The sequence below is a fragment of the Passer domesticus genome, chromosome 1 (assembly GCF_036417665.1).
Source record: "Passer domesticus isolate bPasDom1 chromosome 1, bPasDom1.hap1, whole genome shotgun sequence".
NCBI lineage: Eukaryota > Metazoa > Chordata > Aves > Passeriformes > Passeridae > Passer > Passer domesticus.
The window spans coordinates 69,408,407-69,433,952 of NC_087474.1; the positions used below are offsets into that span (position 1 = coordinate 69,408,407).

The window sequence follows — 25,546 nt, forward strand, 5'->3', positions numbered from 1 at the left end:
GCCACACATATAGTCCTTTTGAGGAAGTCTCTAGAGATACAGTCCCAAGACCAGGAAGGGGAGGAAGCGAGTTCCTTTTCTGCACGGTACAGCTGCTACAGATTCGGCTGTTGGTAGGGAACAGCATCTGTCACACACCAGCCCCCTGCATTGTGTGATCTTGTATGAGCAGGGACCTTTGTATGAAATCAGGTAAAGTGCAGAGAAAACCAATACCTCTCAAGTGTGTCATAACTAAGATGACTTATTTCTCTGGAGTTAAAAAAGGCATATATGCATACATAAATTTAGCTGGAACTGAAATAAAAATGCATGGGAAGGGAGAAAATATACTCCTATTTTATTATCTTCTGCTACTGGGAAGCCATTCCTTTGACTGTTTAGCACTTATGTACAAGTGGATGTGCCTTTTACCCTCTGAATCATGTTTTTGCTACAGAGAGATTTCTTGAATTTTTTCTGGTGGTCAAATTCTGTTGACTATTTGATCATTTGTTGTGTTAGATCAGATGTATTTAGATCCTTGATCTTCAGGCAAATCATGAGCGAGTGCAAGACCTCTGTCTATTCAATAGCTAACTTGTGTCCTTTAAGTTGTGATTGCTTGTTGCTGCATATCCACAAAAGCCATGGCATGTCATTTTACTTCTGTGTTTTCACTTGCTCAGCATATCTTCTCCTGATACCTAAATTTAGAGTCAGTAACAATTCATTACTCAACTTCTATCACTGACAGGGTAAGATGGTTCTGTGGTAATATTCTCTCTGTTATGTGGAAAACTGCACAAGACAGAGAAGTCATTAATGCATTAAACTTAACAAGATGACAATTAATGGAGAACATTAATGGCTTTTTGGATGTGTTTCAAGCTTATATTTAAAATATGAGCGTAAATCCTTTTGCAATCCAATCTGTTCTTTGTATAAATTTCCTAATTGGGACTGAGAGCTACTAATGATAATGACCTGATATCAAGTCACTCATGCCAGGTTTGATTTTGTAAAGGGATGAGCACTCTGCACCACATTCTGCAAGTGCTTCTTGTGCACAGACCTAACTTGTAAGCCGTGTGAATAATTCCATTTAGACAAAGCTCCTTCTTGTGCTCTCAGTTTGAACATGTACTTTGCTGCTTTTTCAGGAGCATGCAGCTCTTTCAGTGAGTGAAAAGTTTTTCAGTTTTTCACCCACAACAATTTAATAATCTTATTCAATATCTTGTTACTTGACTCCTAGAGAAATCTGTTAGACCAAAGACCCCTCTAAAGCTTCTTTCTCTTTCTGTCTTTTAACTAAAGCTCCATTTTTTTGAACTGCTGCAACTGCTGCTGTGCCAAAAAATGTGTTTTGGATTAACTTGACATTATTTAAAATCGACTTCCTTTCAGCAAGTTAGGAGACGCCCAAAGAAGTCATGCTGAAAACTAAGAAGGGATTTTGCATCAGGTTTAAATTATACACGTATATCCAAACAAGCTTCTTGAGTTTCTCTGTTATCACACATCATCTCAACCATGTCTGTCCTGAAATGGGATTTCACAAGGAGAAAGGAATCACAGGCCTAATGTTTCTGTGTGTTTTCTCTATATATGGGACATACATTACATAATTAATTTAAACCTAAATTTACTTTGTTGTAATTTAGATGTAGTCAGTTTATTTTGAGTTTGTCATGATTATTAATCAACATCTGCCCATTACAGCGATCAAACTGAAAAAGTTCCAATGTTGCCACACTGTGGCAGCTAGTTCGCATCTCATAGTTCACTTCTACGACCCATTTCTGCCACATTCATGCCAGTTTCTCATGTATACAAGTCGTGTATTTAATCATGTGATAGTGTAAGCATCAGTAATGACATCACTAACAGGGGACCAGGTGGCAAAACTTAGCTCAAACTCAGCTGTGGGAGCTTGACCTATGAGATCTGGTTTATCTGAAGTCCAGTTTATGAATGCTCTGGCAAGGCTGCTAACAGAGTTCTGCACATACAAGTCATACAACTGTGGCCTTCTGCCTCCTACAGTGAAAAGGAACATAGACCACAGCACAGAAAATCAGTTTAGTAAAGTTCTTTGCAACAAAAATGCATTCTTGCATAAGAGTGTCTAGCATCCTCTGCCCAACCCAAAACCACAGAGGCCAAGTGACAAGTAAGTCTCCCTCTCTAAAGCCATAATGAAGAGTTATATTAACAAGGCAATAAAAAAGCAAGTTTGTAATAAATTAACTGCTTGGTTTTCTCAGGGAAAATAAAATGTTCTCCTAGGTTTCAGCCCATTCCACCCTCTGCACTAAAATGGTCCCAAGGGCTCGCAGTTGCTTGGACCTGTGGGGAAGCTGAGCTCTCCTTGTGGGAGGTCTGCAGAGTATGGTGCCCACCCATGGCATGAAATATGCATCTTCTGTCCTCTACACCCATCCACAGTGTTGCAACAAGGCACCCAGAAATCCTATGTAATATCTCCCTGTTTGTGTGTAATTTCTTTCTCTTTCTACATAAACAGAATATTAACATCATCCTTGCAAATATAATAAAACATCAGGATGAAGCATGACATTCCCTTCCATTTTATTGAGGCTCCACATTAACCAGTCTCAGGATACTAAAAAGCAGCACATATGAGGTTCCTATTCTCATGCTATTGGTTAGTTGTTTACTATATATCCAATCCAGTAGACTGAGCCTCTTGACAGGGGATTTCCTGGTGTAAAAATGTGCATGTGCACACTCACATGTGCTAGTGCACCAACATAAGGTGTGCACGTGTGTGTTGCACATCTCCCTGTGATGTTTAACAGTGTATTTGCTGGAGTAAATGGTTCTCACACAGTTACAAAGCAGATGTAAGTTACCCATATGCTATGTTTTCTTATCTTTAAACCAGATGTACTGTAAAAATATGTGCAGTATGACATGGCAATTTTTAGTTTATCTATTTATCTCTACTGGGACATGGATTTTTGCCTTCCTGTACTTGTTTGTGGGCCTTCTGGTAGAAGATTCATTACCATCTGCTGAGATGATAAACAGTTTCTATTCTCCAATCCTGTTATCAATTTCTGTTCTATTTTTAGTCAATTTTTTAAATGCATTGATAATCAGCTTTGTAAAAACAGTTTTGCATAACCAATATGATAAAATGAGATACCCATTAGAAAAAAATTAACAAGAAATATCTGTTCCCTTCCCCTGCCCTTTGATGGGTTTTCTTCCTATCTCAAGGAAACATTTCGAAAGCAAGTCCTTTATCCTAGCTGCCCATCAGCTAGATCCAGATGCACCCATCTATCTCTCTGTCTGGCTAGCTAGCTAGCTTTTTATCTACTGTATTCTCACTGAAATATTTTTCCTTGGATTGTTCATTTTCTCGGCAGTAATTTGCAACCTCTGAGATAAAATTAATATAGGGTTAAACATGCTGTTATCCAAACTTTCCCATAAAAGGACACACTGGGGAGTTTTCTTTAAATGTTCAGATCATTGATACTTCATATTCTCTGAAAAAGAAAAGAAAAAAAAGAAGTGAAAAATGAACAAGTCATGGATTTTCAGTGTTCTAATGACTTATACTAATGTATTCCTTCATCTAAATACAGATTTCTATTTAAAATTCAGTATGCAGGGTATTATGAATTCTAGCTTAATAGATTCCAAATAATTGCCCTTTAGAAATGATGAATAGCTGTTTAAAGCCACTGATAAGAATATGCTATTTCTCTTCTAACAATGGACCTACCACATTAACTGTATCATATATGCCTGAAATTAGTTTATTAATTTTTTTATTGATATGCAAACTACAAGGTGATGGCAGATGGCATATATGCCATCTACCCCTCACTCAAACACCAAAACCCTCCAAAAAAACCCTTGTCTCTGCTGTACTTCTTGTAGGGGGACAAAAAGGAGAGATAAGAAGATAGCTTTTATATGGGAGGCAGGCCACTGAAATGCAGATGATGCCATTCTCTCTCGTACTCTGTTTTCGGATTTGCTGGCATGAAAAGAATAAGATATAAGGTTGAATTAATGACCAGATTTTGCAAAACTGCAATTCAAGATGCTTTCTATGTGCTGTTCATTCTATTGCTGGCCTTTAAAACAACTGTTCTTGACTTGCTCTTTCATTTAAAAGCCAAGCACCCAAAAATACTGAAATTAAAAATACATTATTCATATATTAGATATAGAAATGACCTGACACAAAAAATTTCACTTAACAGAGCTGATGGTTCCTTCATTACATATTAAACCCTTTGAAAACACCAAACAAAATAGGTAAGTGCATCTGCAGATGAATTTGCAGTTGGCATACAACATGACACTGGAAGTTTCTGAGGTCGTATGTGTTTCGTGTGCTAAACATACCTGCTGGACTTATGTGCAGCACTTAATATATACAAAATGCGAATCTATTAGAAAACTAACATCTTTTTGCTTAAAATCTTGGTGGAAGGTATGTCTTCTAAAACATTATCTCAAGTATTTAAGGAGATTTATAAAGACAGTGGAAATGACAATAGTGTTTTTATTAAATAAGCAGTTAATGCTGAAGTTACAGTATAGTGTCATCCATAACTAAATGGTTTTTCACTGTATAATGGTTGGGTTACAGCAAGCTTTTACATTATAAGAAGAAATAAAACATGGATGAGAAGTGCATATATATGTTTATATTGCATTAAGAAATCAGTATTTCCTATTATGTGCATATTGTGCAATGCAACATCCTTGTACTAGTGCTCCCTTGCTCTCTCTGCCCATATGTGACAGCATGTATTTGCAGTGCTGTACAGAGAATTCATCTCAGCTAAATTTTTGCTACTAGAAAAATAATTTCCAGTGCACTTATCTGCTAAAGCTAACAGCAAAAAGAAAATGTCTTCATTCTTTCCTAGGGGTTGGAAAGTTACTGTATTGAAAAAATTTGTTCTACCTTTTTCATTGTCATGTTTCCTACCTACAAGGAACATAAATTTCCAATTAATTTGTCTTGGCAAAGTTCACCATGCCGCAAGAAGTCCTAAAAGTGGGTTAAAGCAGTTTTATGTCTTAACTGTAGTTGCATCTATAATCCTTGGCTCCGGTCCCTTTAGCCTTTTATTTTTTTCTATAGGATCAGGGCAGTTACCCCCATCTCAAGGCCTTTTCTTCCTCTCTCTGGGATAGGCTGCCTTCTCCACACACCACTGGTACCCAGAAAAGAATGGTTCTTCTGTTTGTCTGGCCGACTGCATATTGCATCCATTCCTCCATTCAGCCTGTCTTTTCAGGTCTGGTAGCTGCTGTACAACTTCGCTTTTGTGCTCCACTGCCAGGCCTTTTCTGAAGCCAGACGCTTTTTGAAAAGAGGGTATATTTGCATAAACAATACCAAGTGAGGAGATCTGCTGGAAAGAAAATCAAAATTCAGCTGAGCGAATCTTCCTGAACAACTCATTTCTTGCAACCAACACCTCCTATCATTGCCATCTGTGTACTAAATTATGGCCGAAAACGTGTGCTGCTCTCTCTTTTCACTTGCTCTTGTGTACAGATTCCTCATATCAGCTGAAGTATATTTTGTTTTCAAATTTAGTCTGAACAGAGATCCTTAAACGGACTTCAGTATATGGAATGAGGAAAATATGGTTCAGTTAAATAAGGAACAGAAGGCCAGCCATGCATCAGCTAGCTTGCAACCCAGATTGGATTTGTACTGAAGGCTCATCAAAATGCATATCTGAAACAAGATCTACCCATCAGCTTGCTGAGATTTCATGTCAGTGATGGCAGGGCAGCTTTATCAGAACAGTGCAGGGAGAAGAAGGCTTACTGCTGCGGCTGATAGCTGAAGGAATCATTTTGGAAAATATGTGTGCTTAAATTAAATCTTGAGTGGCTTAAGATATTGGATATACTTAGCGCATGTGTATATGTATCCACATAAACACAAAAATAAAGAGTTCATACATATGTATACATGAGTGGATTCATGTACGTTTCTATGCATAAGCAAACATACACACATGGCTTATGCTACATCCTCTGTGTGCATTTAAAATATTTTGTACTAGGGGATAAAAATAATTAGGCTAACCCTGCTAAAAGCAGACAGGCAAACCAAAAGTAGCCATATGGAAAAAGGAAGAATAGACTTTCATAAACCACTGCTCAAATCTCCCACTTATTTTCATTTTTTATTCAAATATCTATCTAGGTAATATTATTTAATTAAATTGCAATCTTAATTTTGTTTTCTTGCTGAGATGCTTTGGATATAAATTATTAGCAATATTTAAAATGTGTCTCCCCTGCTGCATAGGTCTGCACATACAGCATCTTCCATTTTGCACTGTCTATTAAACCACATTCATGTGTCAGAAAAATGGTGCCTGTGGATGTGTTCAGCATACAAATCTACCATGGATGAGGGATTCCCCTTGTACTCTGCTGCCTTCATCACTGACCACTTTCCAAGTCTAGTGTCAAGTGGACTGGGAGAAGCCAGATTGCCTCCATGTGTTGCCTCCATCCACAGGCTGAAACAAGATGCACATGGGATTTTTGTGGGCATCTATTATTGGTCTGGTTTCTTCCTATGCAAAACTCAGCGCAGGGGAGAAGTTCAAACAGAAGGTCTCATATCATGTGTTTTCATCTACAGACAGGGACCTTACCAAATAGGTCCCCAAGTGTCTGAAGCAGCCCCTTGCCATGAATCAAACTACATTTCTGTCATGGGGCTCCAGTCACACTTGCATCTCACCCTCAGGAAGTATCCAAGCAGACAGGCAGCAGAAAACTGGAATGAGGTATGTTCACTCCTTCATAAAATTTCCAAGTCCCCTATAAGATGTGGAGATTTATTATACTTACCTGGAATGTAAAGTGGCCTGTTTCATACAACACTGGAAAATGAAGGTAAATGAAGATCCTTTTAGTAAGTAACTCTTTTTACCAGATTTCATTTTGGGGGAATCATCCCTCTAAGGAGTTTGCCATTTGTTACAGGAAAAAAGTTGCTGCACAAATAACATATATAAAACACATCCATTAGGATTTAATAGGTCTAATAGAAATAAGAAAGCCCTCTACTTAAAACCTGTAAATTTGGTTTTATTATTCTACATTAGTATCCATCATAAATCTTTCATTATTTTGAAATTAAAGGCATGGTCAGCACCTCTCATTCAACTCATCTCTCAGATTAATTTACAATATAAGTGACTGTATCAAGCAAAAAAAGAAAATTATAATAAAAATAACCAGAACTTGGTGCTTGACAAATAAAATCCAAAATATCTGCTACATAAAATTGGCACAATGCCATAAATTCTAAGCTCAAGCACCTGAAATCATGTTTGCCATTTGGCAGCCCCTGATTTTGCAGTAAAGGAGTGAGTCTTTCCCAAACTCATTCTCCTTCATGTGCTCCTGTTCCACCTCCAAGGCCAAGCAAGGTACTCCATCTCTACCAAAGCCAGGCATGATCCCGCTGTGAACTCATCCAGCTCACTCTGCCCTGGCTGGTAGTCTCATGTGTCTCTACCCAACAAGCTGTGAAATGGGGTGACACCATTGTAACCTCACGCTGAGGGTGACAAGAGGGAAACATCTGTATTGGTGTATTGGGCCTCATATATGCAAGGCATGTTGAAGGCAGTCTACCTCAGTCTCACTGAAGGCAACTGTTCATGTTACAGCTGGCACATAAGTAGGGAAACACAAGAAAAATACATTTTAACATTAAGCAGTGCCAAATTACTGGTTCAAAATACAGTATCTATACAGATATACAGGTATGTATAACTGGTTGTTTAAGACCAGTGACTGCACTGCTTCTTGAAAATGACCCATGAAAGATAACGATTTTCTCAAATGAAATTTAGGAATATGTCAGTTCAGAAGCAGAAGTTACAGTTGAGTGATTAGCAATTATTTGTCCTGCAGTTAGTGTGCTCCACATATGCCAGTATATACATTAATCTAGGTATTAATCCCTCTGCTATTATGAGGATTTTCTCTACATTACCCTCCCAATCCTGACCATGATAAAGAAAACAAACCCCCGCCCCCAAAAACAAAACCAAACCAAATGACATAAATTACAAAAAAAAAAAAAAAAAAAAAAAAAGAAAAAAAAGGAAAAAAAAGAAAAAAGAAAAAAAAGGAAAAAAAAGAAAAAAGAAAAAAGAAAAAAAGAAAAAAAAAGAAAAAAAGAAAAAAATAAATAATCACAAATCACATTTATGTGAGAGGAGTATTTCCTGATTAACATTAGCTGTAGGCACATTATAGTGCAAAAAAAATTAGAGAGAGGGAGGGCTGGAAATAGGAAAGAAGGAAGAGTGAACTCTGTGTTGTTTGCTGAATGTATTTTTCATGCAGTCTGCAAAACACTTTGGAGGGGGGTTTGCATGACTGGATTTTGTAATCCCCATAACTTGGAAATCAAAAAGATAAATGATGGAGAAATGAACAGCTAGTGGCCTCAGTCTTGATGATTCCAGGATAAATCCTTTTAATAAACATGAAACTGCAGCAGAGCAGAAACTCTAAGTCCTACTTTTGATTTAAAGATGTTTGTCTCTCTATCTTCTACATTTCTCGGGTTTTATTCTCCTCATATCTTTTCAATTTTATCTCTTTGGTTGCCCACAAGGTTAATTGTTTTTGCATTTATTCCTCAAAGATGAGGTATGTGTGTATGTGTATAACATTAATATATGCAAACAGTAGGGACGCACCTATAGTTTGGCTTTGTAGTAGCTCCCAGGAAAACTTAATAGGAAATCACTGTCATCATATAGTCATTTTGTTCATGCTTGACGCGTGCTGTTGTCTGAATGGCAGAATCATGTCTCTGGAAGGTATAAAAAATAAAGGAAATGTCACGTAGGGAAAACTGTGAGTGGTGATGGTGGTGACAAAGGAATTGTTTAAAAAAATTGAAACAAACTGTCCTGATTCCTCAGTATTAGGACTCCTTCACTGGTTAATCCATCAGAATTGGGTTTTGTCAGGGCTTGTTTTACACACTAAATGTTTGATTAATTTGTACATTTCTGCAATATAGCAAAAAGAATCTGAAAATTCAAGATTTAATATCCAGGCTCTCCTTTATATACACAGAGTGGAAAAATACATTTAGATCTCTCATTTATTTTCCAATTAACTCTTCTTTATCTGTGCATTAATATTACAGATGTCTGAAGAATAATTAAAACAGATAAGCAATTTATAAAAATCTTCACATTTCATGCTAATTACCATAATGTAATGTTACATTTTTATTAGCAGCTTTTGTTCCCTCCTCCCACCCTTCCAGCAACCCTGGGGCCTTAGCCAGTTAGCATGTTATAAATCTTTCTTAAAATACAACGCAAAGCTAAGAAGCTTGCAACAAAGCAAATTGGACAGTGATGGAGCTCTCCTTTCTTTACCTTCATTTCCCAACAGCCAGCCTGTCATCAAATATGAAAACAATGATGATTTTTCACAGCTTCTCAGTGTGAAGGCTAGGGGCCTTCCAGGACAGGGGGTTATGGAGATGGGCTTTGAAGGATCACAGTCAGTCCATGAGAAAGACAGAGAAGAGAAAATTGATCCTAAGATTCTGATACAGACATAAGTCATGGGTCCGGGAAATGACTGTATAGTCAACATACCTAACATCACCCCATCACACAATTATATTTACAAGCAGTTAAGTCCCATTTCAAAATGAATAAGCTTGTTTGCTCCCACTATTCCTATCCAAGAGTACAACAGGATTTTAAAACTAAGAATCCTAAGGGGAAGACCTACTGATGCTTAATGTTCAAGCCATCAAGTGAGAGAACAGAAGTAATGCCATGTGATATTGTAAGAGCCCTCCCACATCTCCATTTCAGACATCAGTGGAATCAAACACCTCGTCAAGCTAAACACTGTGGTTATCATGAGAAGTTTGGAACAAGAAGAAAAAGCAGTTTACATCAATACAGAGGTTTCCTTTGCTGAAATATGAGACTTCATGTCAGTAAGATGATGTACCTGCTTGAGTGTTTACAAGAATAAACTTGTTCAATGAGTTATCTGGAGCAAGCAACATGACCAGCTTGCCTCGATGGCACACCAGGGGAGAGCACAATGGCATGTGCACACACAGGCACACACGTGTGTGCATGCCCTTCTACTCTGGTGCTGCAAGGAAAGGCCAATTGCTCAAGCATGCTCCTAGTTGCATGCTTCAGCAGCCGCTTCCAGCTCAGCCTCTGAGCAGTAATTTGTGTCATAATGAAGATAATACAGCTCCATATGTTTCAAAAATACACTCATCTATGCTTTCAGAAATAATAATAATGTAGTTTAGGTTTCATTTTGTTTTTATTCCTGAAATAGACTTTGATACAAGGTGGTAGAAATGAGATAAAATGAGATAAAAAAACTTGCTCTGGTGCCAAGTTCTGAAACCTTTATTTAAGGAGAAGAGAACATATGTGTATCTCCTCAGCTTCTACCCAGTCTATTGATTCAAAGCTACAAGACTCTTTTTGTATTACTTAATTTATTTTTATTTATTGCAACTTGATAGAATTCAAACTACATTAGATAATGTACTAGATAAGATATCATTTTAAAACCTCTTACTGAGATCCTATTGGGACTGGCATGTAATTGAAAACACTTAATGGAATATTTCAGGGCATATTGCCAGAGAATGAACAAGAGAATCACATTTCATTTTAAAATGCCATAGAAAAATCATTTAAAATTATCATAGCTGTGGTTTAGTATAGAAGAGGATGGGTAATAAAATTTACATAGACTTCCTTTCTTTTGGAAATAATTTTCTCTCTTTGTTACATTTGACAACTCACCCACTGTCTTTTCAGAAATGCCTGACATTCCTTTTAATTAAGTAGTGAGGGGCAACAAGCAATACATTTTTTAAAGATTGCTGAATGCATTGGGTGTGCTTTCAGCTTAGGGGCCAAACTCCCTGCTGGTTTGCTCCCTTGGAAAGAAATAACCATGGTTACAACTTCTGCCTTGACCTATTTTATGATAGTACAAAGCCAAATTGTAAAACTTCATTTAGTCTTGGTTTACACTATCTTTTCTTCTATAAGGCCAGAATAATATTTGGGTCTTGGAGGGCTCAAAACTGGTGAATTCTGAGGTTTCTGATGAAGACCCAGAAGAAACTCAAGCAAGAGTCTTTTCAAACTGACGGTTTCATAATTAATTTCCTGGTTGCTTGCTTGCACATCCTTCTTCATTTGTTAAATTCAATGGAGGAACAGAGTTTGGGCTTTCCTTTGGTCACACAATTACCTAGAAAGCTACAAAGAGTAGGCGACCTGCATGTTCCCATAATCCTGCAGACTACTGAAGTAGATCCCTTGCAGGCTGCTGATGTCCATATACATTTATACTACAAATTTACCATTGAAACTCTCCCTCAAGCACTTCTGCACAAAAAGAAGAACCCTTTTTTTGCTAGTTAAAGATGTTCCTACCAAGAATGTAGTAGTCAGGAGAAGCATTAAAAAGCGTCTTTAGCTGACACAAAAAGTCTCCAATTTAAATGAATAAAAGAATGGAAAATAATTTCGGATGCAAATTTTCTCAACAAGAAATGTCTCTACACAAGTATATAGCAAGTATATTCTATTTTTCTGACTCAGGTTTGGCCAATCTTGAATTAGGAGCTTGTCTTCACATATGTAAAGAATTACAGTGGAAATACTTAAATGTTTAGTTGTATCAGTTGAATTTTAGGATCCTTGAGCATTGAAATCCTGTAGAGGGTTTGTTGGCTAGCCAAATTTGTAGACAGGGTCCTTTTTATGATCTGATATTAAAAATTAAGACTAAATCAAAAGAAAAAGTTTGAATTCAAAGTCCCTTTTGATATGCAGCTCCAGATTAAAATGTGTTTTGAGCCTTGTTCATATTTCAGTCTTCTCAGAGGAATATCCTAACACCAGTCAGCCAAGACCTTAAGGGTATAGCTCATCCCTTGTCTATAATTCTGGACCTGTGTTTACATGAGCACAGGGATGGGGCCACACGTTTTTGCCATATGTCAACATATACTTGCCTGCAGGTTTGAAAACAAAGTTATAAAATAGGCCCTTCGTAAATCTACAGGAAAAACAATAAAATACAATAAATATTCTGAACTAGTTCATTCTTTCCTCTTGTCACAATTTACAAGGATCTGTGCTGCTATTAGATAATAGTCCCTGCAGGCATATTTTTCCCACTGGGTGCTCAGAAATTATGAGGTTCACTTGAACTATTCTCTCTTCTTTTCTGGTCTTTTGAATTCATTGAAATGATGACCCTTAATCTTGAATTTGGCAAGGAAGCCACAAACACCAAAACTGAGATGGCTTATCAACTTGATTCCTCTTTTGCAAGGTCAGTCCCAAGCATTCCCTGATGCTGAGAGATCTCATGTTGCAGAGTTAAGCCAAATGTGGAAAGAGCCTGTGGTGAATTGAAATAACCATCCCAGAGTGAAGATCGGAAATCACCATGCTCAGATTTCAGCCTATGGAATGTGTGAGCTATCAGCATTCATAGTTTTGCCACTGGAGGGGTGGGGAATTTCACAGCTGCTTGAGCAACAGTTATTGGCTAATTTATTTAAAATCAAATCATGGTCTTCCCAGGTAATAAAGCAAACCAGTGTCAGTCACACCACCACAAATAATTATTGCTTCTTTTAGAATACATCTAAACCTTTCAAATAAAACAATTGTCTAGTTAATACCTTATCTGCCTCTTGCACATCCCATGCTCCTGCCATTGTCTTCTGAGGCAACGTGATGAAGATTGAACAACACACACCATATGTTCACAGCTGCAACATGTCAAAAGCAAATTTTGAACCAGGGCATAGCACAGAGATACCTAAAGCAGCAGTGATAGATATCTTCCTTATGGCTGTGGTTTAAAGCCCAGGTTTATGGCATTTGACCTCATCTGCCTTTGGCAAAATCACAGGTACCAATAACCTATTTCTGCTTATGGTGCCAGGCTGGAGTGGATGTTGCCTGCAAGGACACACTTCATATATCTTCTGGTATCTGAGGTGATGAACAGAGGCAGGGTACAAAAAGTAACTAATCAGCATGTCGAATGTGCCTTGCAATTTCACAGACCCATCATGGGGGAAGGGGTTTGCAAGGGTGTACGTGCAGTGCTGCTTGCCAATAGACACAGATTGTTTAACAGTCACCTCCAGGCAGTAAAACTGGTTGCCAGTTCAAGTGCCAGGTAATTTTATAGGATAATTATTAACCTTACTGAAGTTATTAAAGACTAGCTACTGGGAGACTTGTGAAGTGTGAATTATCGCTATCTGTCTGACTGCGAAGGATAGCTAATCCCCTCAAACATTTTATGCTGAGCTGAAGATTATCCCTCTCTTTAGATATTAGAAAAATCTTCAGAAAGGATCAAATTACATACAAATTTTACAGTTTTGAGAGAGCATTTACAAGATTTCTCTTCCACTTCTCCACCACCACTCACCCCCCTTCTTACTCACCTTCATTTCCAACAATATGCTAGGAAAGCACATTTCCGTTTCAGCCCTCTCTGATATTGCCATCTTCTTGGTACACCATAAGCAGAGAAGTAGAGATGCGAATCTCATTATATCTTCCATGAAAAATGTTTCTAAAGATGATAGCAGAGCTAACACCATGTGCTAAGGCAGTCAGCACAGCTTGCTCAAGGTCCCACCATCTCCCCTCCTCCTCCCCACTTAAAGTAAAATTTGTTTTGCTGTGGATATAGGCAGGGTTTGTTTTGTCCTCTTATCAAGTCAATGGTGACATGGTCACTTTTCTTCCCACCACTTTCACCCAATATTCTCCCTAATGTTCAGCTTCCAACAGAGCCAGTTGTTGCTATCAAACATTACAAGGCCACAACCTCTGAAGGAAAGTGTGAGCAAGCAAGCTTTTCTGCATCTACCAGGGGCAACTTGCTTAAGGAAAGCATCATGTAACCACAATATTGTGAAAAAATGATTTGGTTGGAGGTTGACCAGAGGGGAACAAACTAAGAAAAGCTGTAGCCCGTTTTACGCAGTGTCGTCAGTTCCCTTGAAAAGGGAAAGGATATATAATATCACTGCAGTGTGCCCTCTTGCATATGGTATTCCTCACCCTTGGTGTCTCAGCTCTCCTCTAACACAAAACCATGTGTTTGCACATCCTTTCTCCCTGGGTGTCTGTCATAGTCATCTGTGAGGAACATGCTGAACTTGACTCTTTCTGCAGCAATTACAGAAGCATGGTCTCAGTAGCCCCAGAGATGATAATGTCTTTCTTTGTTCCAAGCTCCAGCTAGTGCTGGTGCCACCCATTAAGCTCCTGTCACGTACCTGCATCCTTACACACCCATGTTAACTGCACAGATGGAGAGATGGTTTCCTGATGTGAGTTACTGCCATTTCCAATCCATGACTGGCGAGTGTCTGCCATTAGGGAAAGCAATAAATTTCAAAAGACTGTCCTTTGTTGATTTGTGACCCATCTCGCTGCTGCTTCCTCTCCTCCCTTCCACATGTCTCTTTTGAAATAGCACATTTCTATTTGGCATGCTTTGAAGGGGTGTTCCCTTGATTATCTTGCCCTTTCTTCTGATATCCCCAGATCTTTGTAACTGTCTTTTTTACCTCTGAGAGAAAAAAAATGTACCAGGCTGTTGTCTTCCTTTTCAGAGAACTGTCACACATTAGTGCTGTTGGATTCCTCTCTACCCACATTATTTCGTTCTTCAAGATCATGAAATATCTTTCTCAAGAACCACAGAAAGGCAAAAATTTGCTATTTCTATTGCACCAAAAGGGCTAAATCTATGTGACAGTAAGAATGCAGAAGATGTAACCACCCAGACTCTCAAAACAGAAAAAGTCCTGTCTTACACAGACACAACTGGTCCATAGGAATCCAGAAAACACTTTCAGTCATTCCACTAGTGTCCCATGAGGTCTTTTTTAGGTTTGTTTTGATTTGGACTTTTCTGAATGTGACACTAGATATAATATGGAGGGGTTTTTTTCCATTGGGACTCAATCTCATTTGGCCTAAGCTAGCTCTATTTCCATACTACTTCTATGTTAGTAACAGACACCTTAATTATTCCACAAACTAAGAGACAGGGACTCTTGTACCAATGCATTCACTTTTACAGAGATTCTGGTATCTTCATTTTATTCCCTAAATGTATCTTAAAGCTCCAAAACCACTGACTGTCTTTTCACCTTTTACAGTCTATTTAATAAATAAAAATAAGTAATTTGTTACTTTTTTCTTTTTTTTGATAATGGTGCTGTTCATGCTGTTTGCAAACTAAAAGAGTGCTGACACAGCATAATTTCAGAGAGGTTAGAGAGGTTTTTAAATTAATCTTTTACACTGATGGACTTAATTTTTTTGAACTTCAACTTTTAAAAAATCTAACGTGAAAATTAAAATAAATTAATAAATTATTGGTATTGGTTCAGCTAGCAAGGGAAACAAACTATTTCAGTCCCTGCATATATAGGCTGTTGAGGAGTCTATGCAAGTAGCTATATATTGTATAATTACAGTCCATACGTCATTGCACATCCAAAGTAGTATTATTTATTTCATAAAACATAAGGCTGAGATATGGGAGTTATTTCCCCTGCTTCCTTTCACAGGTACTTTTTCATCTAGCACATGGCTTGAGTAAATAATTTCTTCATTTTGTTTTTTTTACCCATTTTGTCCATGTGGGATTTTTTTCAGCTTATTCACTCACTGGAGTGGGGTTGTCTGTTGTTCATACAATGCTTAATGCACCATGGCTCTGAGTTCAGGTAAACCTCTGACTAATTTCTATGTAAATATCACTCAAAGGAAGAATTTGAGCCATCAGATTTTGTCCCACAAAGATTTCATGGCTGGCTGGTATAAGGTTTGAGACTGTTTTTACAATCTTGGATGACCCAAGCATGTGTTTGCATTGGTGAGAAACAAAACAAAATGTAGCTGAATTGTGCTGGCTGAGAGGAAGGGGTAGGGGAGGTCAGTCTAGACAGGAAAAAGGGGTGAGAGCAATTGTTTTGTGGGTCTGTATCTCTGAATTCACTCTGCCAACAGGCTGATGCTCTGCTATTAAATATTTTAACCTCAGAGGTACCACCTGCAGCAAAAACATCTTTTTCTGTTATGTAACAAAGTATCCTGAAAATATATTACATCAAATTATAATGCCTAACACTCAGTTTTTATATACCCTGTCATTCAAAGGGTGGATCTTCAGGGAAATTCATTTTCTTTAATTTATATATTACATTCCACAACTGACTTTTAGATGAATTTAAAATAAATTATAATAATTATTTTAGTGTGATATGTCAGTTAACAATGTTGGCACAATACTAGCAAGTCTCTCATCAATAAATAAAGCTGGTCTGGGTCTTTCAGGCCATTTTATTCATTGTAGAAATCTGTTCCAACACCCACATGCTCTCTGATAGCTACAAGGATTTTTTTTTAATATGGTAGCCTTCTTGAGGCTACATGAATCCACAATTACATTCTACTTGTTATCATTGTCAATATAATCCCTAATTTTAAAATTAGTAGCGGTCTCATCTCCTAAGACATTTAAGTAAGCAGTCACATCACTCTATATACTTTTATTTTGCAAGGCTAGAAAAAGATCACATTTTTTGGTTCAGGTTTTCTCGCTGTTAGTGCTGCCCATTCTCTAGAAGCTCTTCTCCACTCTTCTCCATTTTGACCTGGATCTCTCCTACTTAAAACTGAAGTGTTAAGAGGGTCTGAAGGGCATTAGATGCAGTTTTTCTTATTCTAGAAGGTTCTGACCCCCTCATAGTACAACTGCACAGGTACTTTTTGTATTCAAAGGTACATTGGGCATCCCATTGAGAAATGGTACATTCAAATTGCTGAGGATGAAGCCAACCAGGTACCCAGGATCAGTGGAAAAAGAAGTGGTTTGAAAATATTGAAAAGTAAAATATAATTTTTTCATGGATCTTTATTTAGAGAGGATCCTGATTGAAGGACTGTGCTCACCTGGGGACATGGAAGTCCCAAGAGCTGTGCTCTGTCAGACTGTTTGAGTCAACAAGACCTTGACTGAATAGGTAGTTTCAGGATATTTAGGATTTAGGTCTATTAATCATTCCATGAGCACATCTTGGCTTGTGAAGAGCTTATTCTTACTAAGTCTTAAATGAGCATCTTCAATTTCTTACATCTACTGTTGAGAAGGACTTATTTCACCAGAATAAAAACTTTTCCATAATGTTTCTTTCAAGGATTATTAATCCATTTTTGATTGTTTGGATTCCTTGCTTTCATTTCCTGAGAAGTAAATTTACTGTGGAATCCCTGCCAAAGCTTTTTCCTTCCTCTTTTTTTCCTTTTTCTGGTCTTCATTTATTGCTAAAATCCAGGCTCAGGTTCATGAATTTTCAGTTGAAGTGAATTTAAAAAATCATTATTTACTTCCTCCTATTCTGTGTATCTAAATATGGTAGTGTCTTTCTCCTATGAAAATGTGTGCCAAGAGACTGTTAATTTAACTTTGTGTCATTATATCTTTCATGGAAATCCATGATGTGGATGTCTTTACCATCTGCTTCTACCAGGAGGGTTATCTCAGTGTCTAGACACTATAGTGATAGGCTTTTTAGGGTTGCTGATGGATAGACAGGGCTTTGGAGAGCTTGCATTTAATCCTCTTCAGATGTGGATAGATGTTTTCCGGCAGTCTGGGATGAAGTTTAGGATTGTATTTTAAACAAATTTGTCCTGGAGTGTAAATGGGACAACTTTGTTTAACAGCAAACTCTAACAGGTCTGAGGGATTAAATGTGGGATTAAATAATATATGAATCAGAGAGACCTCATTTTGATATACGACATGCTCATCTTCTTTCATTTTTAACACGGATGAAAATTCTTTAGGTAGAGTAAAAAAATTATTCATGCACATATAACAGTAGTAGCTTCCTTCAAGGACAATTGTTACAAAAAAACAAAAGAAAATAGGAAGGGAAGCCTATATGCACATGAAAACTTTATCATTGATACTTTAAAACACACAGATGATTAAAAAAGAATATTTTTAAATCTTGCTACCTGCTCGCCATTTGTTTATTTTGGCACTATTCTGTTCTCAGTAAATGAGAATAGGTCAAACATGCATATTTGCCCCCTGTTGTGTTTTGGTTCTTGTGTGAAAGAACAGTGCAGCAATGTTTGGTCTCAAACAGCAGAAAGCAGCATATGTTCTGTTTACCTGCCTCTGTGGAAACTTATAAAAATGCCAGACATTCCTGTGGTGTGAGGTGCATGTCCTCCAGCAGTGTTCCTGGTGTTCCTGCAGTCCCCAGCACAAGGAACAATCTCTCCTGTGAGGTGGTCAATGCCCCTGTGATCAAGGGATTTAGAGCTGTTGAAAGAGCTTTATTTGACAGGAGGAGTATGCTATGGAGACGCTGGTTCTGCATCTGTGCAATCTCTGGCTGCTCTGAGAGAAGCTCTGGATGGCCTCCCCCAAAGTTCATCACACACAAGCCTCCCTGGGCAGACCCACATCAGGCTAGTTCCTACTCTGGCCCCAGCTCCCCAGTCCCCTTGCAAACTGAGTTTGGCTACTTTGAGTTGTATTGGTTGCAGGTGGAAAATACAGCTTCCCTTCAGGAGAACTAGTTAGTCAAGGGGAATTCCTCAGAGACTGATCTCTTATTATTTACCAATAAATTAAGGAGGACCATGAATCAATGCATGAAAATTATCTATTACCTAAAACAGCTGACATTGAAGACAGCAGGAAGTGAGACCTTGATATCCTTTCAGATTGAAGACATAGAAAAACAAGTGTAAAATCATACATTTTATGAACTAATAATGAATATTTAATTAATATCTGTTATAAGATGGAATCAACTGAAAAATCAGAAGGGGTAGACTTGTGTCCAGATTAGTCACATACAGTATGGTTGGAGCTAGCATTAAAATCCAGCAGAACAAAGACAGCATTTATGCCCTATGTGAAAGTGTTGATAGCCTGCTCACAGGAACATTGTACACTGTATTCTTACAGTTCATGTTTATGAGATATAAAATTGGAAATGCAAAAGCCCATGCAACCAACCATGAGAACATAAGAATTATCATGCAAGAAAGATTAAAAGACCACGGCCTGCTAGCCTACCTTAATACAAGCTTCAAGGAAATACATGCTCTGAGGATAAAAGCACAAAGCTGAGGGAGAACCACTGAAGTTATTAGACAATCCTGGCAGTAGAAAAAACAGGCAGAGGGAGCCAGGGATGTGACCACACTGGGAAGCAGAAGAAGGTTTCTAGTCACCAGTGTCCAGAGATGCAGCTCCCAGTAAATGGAACAGTAGCAAGATTTTCAGTATCTTGAAGACAGAACCAAATGTGTTTCTGAAGGGGACCGCAGAGTGTGGCTTCCTGCAAGAGCAGAGGACTGAGCAGAGCAGCCTCACGTCACTCATTCTGTGCTCAAATCTGCTTTTAGCAGTTTGAGATTTCCAAGAAGCACAACAAAGCCTAGTTGTCTAGGCTTACAGTCTAGTACTATTGCAGTTTAAATTTAAGTTACTATACCAAAAGACACCAAAATATTGTTATGTTTGTCTTTCCTATCTGGAACTTATCCATCCTCTTAAACAGCCTTCTACAATTGTGTTTTTCCTCAATTCCCCAGTCCCAAAGTGTAGTTTTGCTCTTTCTTTTCTCACTCATTTAGGAATTTGTCTCATAAAGCTTTCTAACCTTTCTGTAAGACTGATTCTGCACAGTATGCACAGTACTGGAGAAGAAATTTAAAATCCTACTTTGGAGGCAAGTCTTCATATCTGTTTGTCAGCACATACTTCAGTGACTGCACAGCAGGAAACCCTATATGTATGACTGAAGGAGAGTTAAATCTGCTGTGTTTTCAGTCCTTCACCTGTGGAAAGAGCCTATTGCACTGCATTGCACATTTGACACAATAGGCTGAACTAAGTTCACCAATACACCCAATGCAAGCTGCTGCTGACCAGATGCTGAGCTTATCAGGAGTGCTGTGCTCCTGTTTGGCATGTGCACTTCCCAAAGCTCTCATTGCAGGGCCTGTAAACCATCTGAGCATTTTTCAACAGAAGATGGCCCTGCAATGATATTTCCTTTTGCCCACCAAAAGTCAAACTAGTAAATTATCATTGGTAAGCCATGCCTAGGTTCAGGCTAACTCTTCTACAGAGGACCACAGTTTGATTCTTCCGATAGAAGTTTTACACTGCCTTTCCTGAAATGTTTTTCTTGAGAGGTAAGGGGTGTTTTTTTCTTCTAAAGAAGGGTAAAATTGCTCTAACTTGTCCTGGCAGTGAACATCATCATGATGACATATCTACAGGTGAGGATACACAGCTGAGGAATTCATGGGATATGCTCTTTGATGTCTGGCAGTCTTGTATGGAGGAACAGTGAATGCCCTGCATTTGCAGCATCACAGAAAGCTGATGCCCATCCTGGGATGGGCCAAGCCATTCCTGTACCTTTATCTGGAATGTAGAAATCAAAATAATGGAGAGAACATGGAGGGCTTTGTACTTGGTTTTCCAGCCAGCAAAAAGAATGCACTCTTTCTGATCTGGGATGCTGCATGCCTATCAATGTCTGTTTTTTGTAACTGCTGCATTTTATTGTTACCTAATAGAGATTAGCAGGCAAGCTAGGAAAAAAAACCCAAAGCCATGCTTATTTATCTAAGTTAATTGACAAGTGGAAAACTAAGAATTGGATTAAAGTGAGAAAAATCTGCTGTGAAGAAAAATACTTAGCTGTAGCTCAGAAAAATCACCCAAACAGGTGGTCTGCAACATGATCAAAAATAAAAGAAAGCAGGTATGAGTACAGGTATCCATCATATCTAAACTATGAAACAAGCGTTTATAGTCCTGCTGCTGTGTGGGCTATAGCTCAGATATAAAAGCTCCAACTGCAAAAAGTGTATGAATCTGTTTAAAACATAACTATTCTTAATTCTCATCATAACTCCTCACACTGCAATGTATCAGCTATTTAAATAGAAAGAGGTTAATCATGAGAACCTTTACCAATCCTGTTCCACTGTAAATATTCAATAGTGTTTTAACATACTGAAGAGTCTGTGTTCCTCAAAACATTGAGGTGTTATGATTTACTGGCTAGGATTGATTATGTTTCTGGTAGTACAGATGGCTGAAGTTTTGGTTTGAGTAATTTCTCAATATGATGGAACAAATTCTCAGCTTCTACATCAGGACATGAGATCCTCCTCACTGGGAAGATGATCACATGCTCTCCAAAGTAGGCATGCTTATGGGTGTGTGTCTGTTGTATTTATGATCATACACACAGTTCTTTAAATGCTTTCAGACTATATTCTCCTCAGTAAAGCTTGTGGTTATCAGTTAAAAACAACCAACAAAATCACAGTTCTCACTGGAATGGAAAGCACAGACAACCAGTTAACTGGTGAAAGGAAAAAAAAAATACTTGGAGCCAGCCACTACTTGACAGATCTTGCTACAGACTAAATTCTGTCCAGTTCAGTATAGAAGCAGTAGGATGAGAGAAGAAAGCACTTAGACTTACTTCTCTGTCAGATCAACATAGAGTTCAGGAACACATGTGCATTTCTTTGTAGATAACAGAAGGTTAAGAAAAAAGGCAAGAGAGTAGAACCAAGAGCTATTGAAAATTGTAAGTGTCATCTGTGTGGAAGAGAGGTCCAACATTTACGCAGTGGATGGCAGGTGAGGACACTCCCAAACTGTTTGGAATTTTGTACACCCTTCCACAGCTTGCAGTCCTGAGATGGCATTGTGATTGCACCCCAGCCAGCAGCCAAGCCCCACACAGCTGCTCACTCACTCCCTCACCAGTGGGACTGAGAGAGAGAATTTAAAGGGTAATAGCTGGAAAATCCATGGGTTGAGATACAGGCAGTTTACAGGGAAGACAAAAGCCATGCACAGAGGAAAAACAAAAATTAAGAATTATCTCACTGCTTCCAATGGGCAGGCAGGTGTTCAGCCATCTCCAGGAGAGCAGGACCCCATCACATGTCAATTTGACAAATGACATCAAACATCCTTCCTTTCCTCTTTCTTTCCCTCCCAGTTTATCTATTGAGCATGGTGCCACATGGTCTGGAATATTCCTTTGGTCAGTTTGGATCACGTGTTCTGGCTATGATTCCTCCCAACCTCCCAAGTACCTCCAGCTTCCTCAATATTATGGCCTTATGGAAAGCAGAAAAGGCCTTGTCTCTGTGCAAGCCCTGCTCAGCAATAACAAAAACATTTCTATATTATCAAGACTTTGTTCAGCACAAGTCCAAAATAGCACCATAGCAGCCACTGTGAAGAAAGTTAACTCTACCCCAGCCAAAATCAGTGCAGATGGTTATTGACAAAACTGCTGTCTGCACAAACTCCTGAGCCTGACTTTGTTGAGTAAGAGCTCTGTTGTAAAACTGTCTGCCTCAGGTCACACACACTGTAGGGCATTATGTTTGGGTAACACAGGCCACATTTCTGAGTTGCCAGTAACGTTGAGTATATTTGACTGACATACTAGGAGCCATAAAAGGCTTCCTGGCCTCTGGTTCAATTGTTCTGTAAAACTAGCTTGCCTTTGTCTTCTCTTTTATGCTTTCTGTTACTATCATCATTATTGAGCAAACTTTTGTAGTACTTTATATCATGTTATGTACATTATTATCCTAGACCAAATTTTTATTTAATTGCTTGGTTCTATGGGTGGTGAATTGGACCCAACCCCAATTCTTCTAGACACAAGAGGGACTATATAGATAAATATTTTCTTTCCTGTTAAATACTTAAGTGCACACATAAAGAGTTGAGTACTTTTCTCTTGAAAGACATCATTCATTGACAGCAAAGAATATGCAGGATTAACAAAGGCAAAATAACCCATCTTTTTTTCTGACCTCAGCCTGCTACAGACCTTCACTACTATGGGGATATTTTCTTGCAAATGTACTTATTTTACAGCTGGAACACAATGTTTATCACCATAGCAGAAAATGGAGAAGGTCCTGCTGGCTCAGAGTAGAGACTCTTTCTCTTGGAAAATAATTTTCTCTGACAGTCCCTCATGTTGAAAAGCTCACAAAGCTGAGAGGACTCACAAACAGCACCTTCCTGTTGCCTCTGTTCACGAGACAGGAATTCTCATGTGCTGACAGTTGAATGAGTGAGAAGTCTCACTGAATCACACTGAGAAATTTTCTCCTTTCTGGAGAGCAGCAGTGTGCTGCAAAAAGCTGTTTGAAAGTGAAGTCTCAACTGAAATAAGTGAGAGCTGACAAGTTTGGTCCTGCACATTACATTCTTTTGTAAACAAGGGAGATGCTTTCTGTGAAGATTTTCCATGGTCCATTAGAAAATTAATCTTTTGCCTTGCACATACACTATAAACAGAGAGCACTTAATTGTATGGTGGATGAGATTTATAAGGAAAGCTACACTTCTAAAGCAAGACAGAAGAAAAAAGTCCTCATACATTTAAAGGATTACATTTCAGACTGCAGACAGATAAGAAAGTAAATTTCACTCAGTGTTGCTAACAACAGAAAACTACAGTCTGCAAAACTTCAGAGTTCTCCTGTTCTCCATAAAGTTTAAACTATGAATTAAAGGGAAACATTCAACCTAGTATTTGGCAAACCCACCTCTATATTCCACTTTGTCATCATCCATAACAGCTCATGGCTTGCACATGGAGAGGAAAGAATTGCTGAGGAGGAAGAAGGGATACAATTGCAGAATTAATAAGCTGAAGTTGCAGAGGGAAATTTTGGTTAGAATTTAAGGAAAATCATACCCCAAGCCTCAGATTTTCTGTTGCAGAAAGTTTTCTATCACAAGATTGAAAAATCAATCTTTCAAGTTTTAAATCTAACAAATCTTAGGCATTTTTCCTGTGCATTATAGACAAAGTGTCTTTCTAATATTGGGGAAAAAAAAAGATAATTAAAAATGACATCTGTAACTAGAACATTCATCATTTTCTTCTTAAAAAAACAAGCGCATACATGTAGGGAACATAGCAGCTGATACATTATCTTTTACATCTATTTAATGCTCACTTGAGTCCAGATGATTATGTCTTTACTCAAAATGTGTCAACTTTACTAGTGCCTAAAACAGACTTTCAAGAGCAGTAAAGAACTGCTTAAGTACTTCTTAGGGAAGTCAGCACCTGGCCCTGGAAGACACATTCATTTTAAGTATACTTCTGAAAACAGACCAATGTTTAGGCATTGCCACTTTTGATTGTTAAATTGCTGTGACAAACTTGCCAACTGGCCCACGTAGACAAAAAACAGAATGACAAATGTTTGTATTCAGCACAGAGTGGTTACAGAATAGGTTTTATATGCTTGTATGGGCACACACAGACACAATTCAGCTTTTTGAAGTAGAACCAAATAGAGCAAAAGAGAGTCCAGAATCTTTTACAACTGAGCAGAAACAAAAGCTTGGTAACATGACTCTGCTTGGTGCTCTCTACAAAATAGTGCATCCTAACTGGAGCCATGTCTGTCTGACTCTTTTGGGGATGACAAAGCATCCAGCTGCCCTTCTGGTAAGTGAATCACTGGAGAGGGAGCTTGCAAGCCAATGCGAGAGATGCTCAGCCGACACCAGCTTTTTGAGAGATCGGGTAGTGAATGGAAAGCATGAAGAAAACCTGCACCAAGCGGATGAATTTCCACATTAGCCCATTTCAGATATTTTCCATGCAAATTGTTTTCATTTGCTGATGCCCCCACCCCAAAATCAATTACATTCGCAGCAAATCATAGTGATGGGAGACAGAATGCAGTGAATGGTCCTCTCAGCTCCTCCAGACTCCCAACCCTCTGCTGGTAAACAGAGTTTTGTCTGTTAGGATACATCAAATGATTGCACTTCAGTTCCTATACCTTTGCACCCACAAAACAACTGGAAATGTAGACTCTGAGAGAACCAGAAACTTAGGCAGGAAGGCAGAAGATCTGTTCTACCTCTGAGGAAGCCAAAGTACACCAGAAGTCAAGAACACCCAAGAAGACACAAGGAGTTATTTAGGCACTTAAGACAAATTAAATGTTATTTTAAGAAAAATATCATGAGTATCAAATGGATTAGTATTTGGGGGAAAATCTGTAGTGGATTGCTCTTCTGACTAATTCCACAGAAGAAAATGAGTGCTATGAGTGAACAGCTATGACTCAGGAGATGTTTACTAAACTTGCTTTTAGAAAACTTTGCTTTTATGTCTTATTTGTCTCTGTCCTGGTTTCATGTCTGAGAGTCACAGCACCATAAGGTCAAACTTGTTCAGGCTGGAAGAGACTTTGGGTGTCTCTAATCCAACTTTCTACCCAAATTGAAGTCAGGTGTAGGGCTAGACCAGGCTGCTCAGGTCTTTATCCAGTTGCATTCCCAAAACAGTGTGATGTTTTTTACAATC

General features: G+C 38.3%; 2 long non-coding RNA genes across 2 annotated transcripts in view; one reads left to right on the forward strand and one right to left on the reverse strand.

Moving 5' to 3' along the window:
* The window catches only part of LOC135302208 (uncharacterized), a 161,632-nt gene that overhangs the window by 120,832 nt on the left and 15,254 nt on the right, over positions 1-25,546 (forward strand). The window lies entirely within an intron of this gene.
* Positions 4,478-25,546, reverse strand: part of LOC135302200 (uncharacterized) — a 71,750-nt gene continuing 50,681 nt past the window's right edge. Inside the window, exons 3-6 of the long non-coding RNA XR_010363906.1 lie at positions 23,760-23,824; positions 8,736-8,851; positions 6,865-7,010; positions 4,478-5,396 (exon numbers count right to left, since the gene is read on the reverse strand). This is a non-coding gene — a long non-coding RNA (uncharacterized LOC135302200). The remainder of the gene's footprint in view (positions 5,397-6,864; positions 7,011-8,735; positions 8,852-23,759; positions 23,825-25,546) is intronic.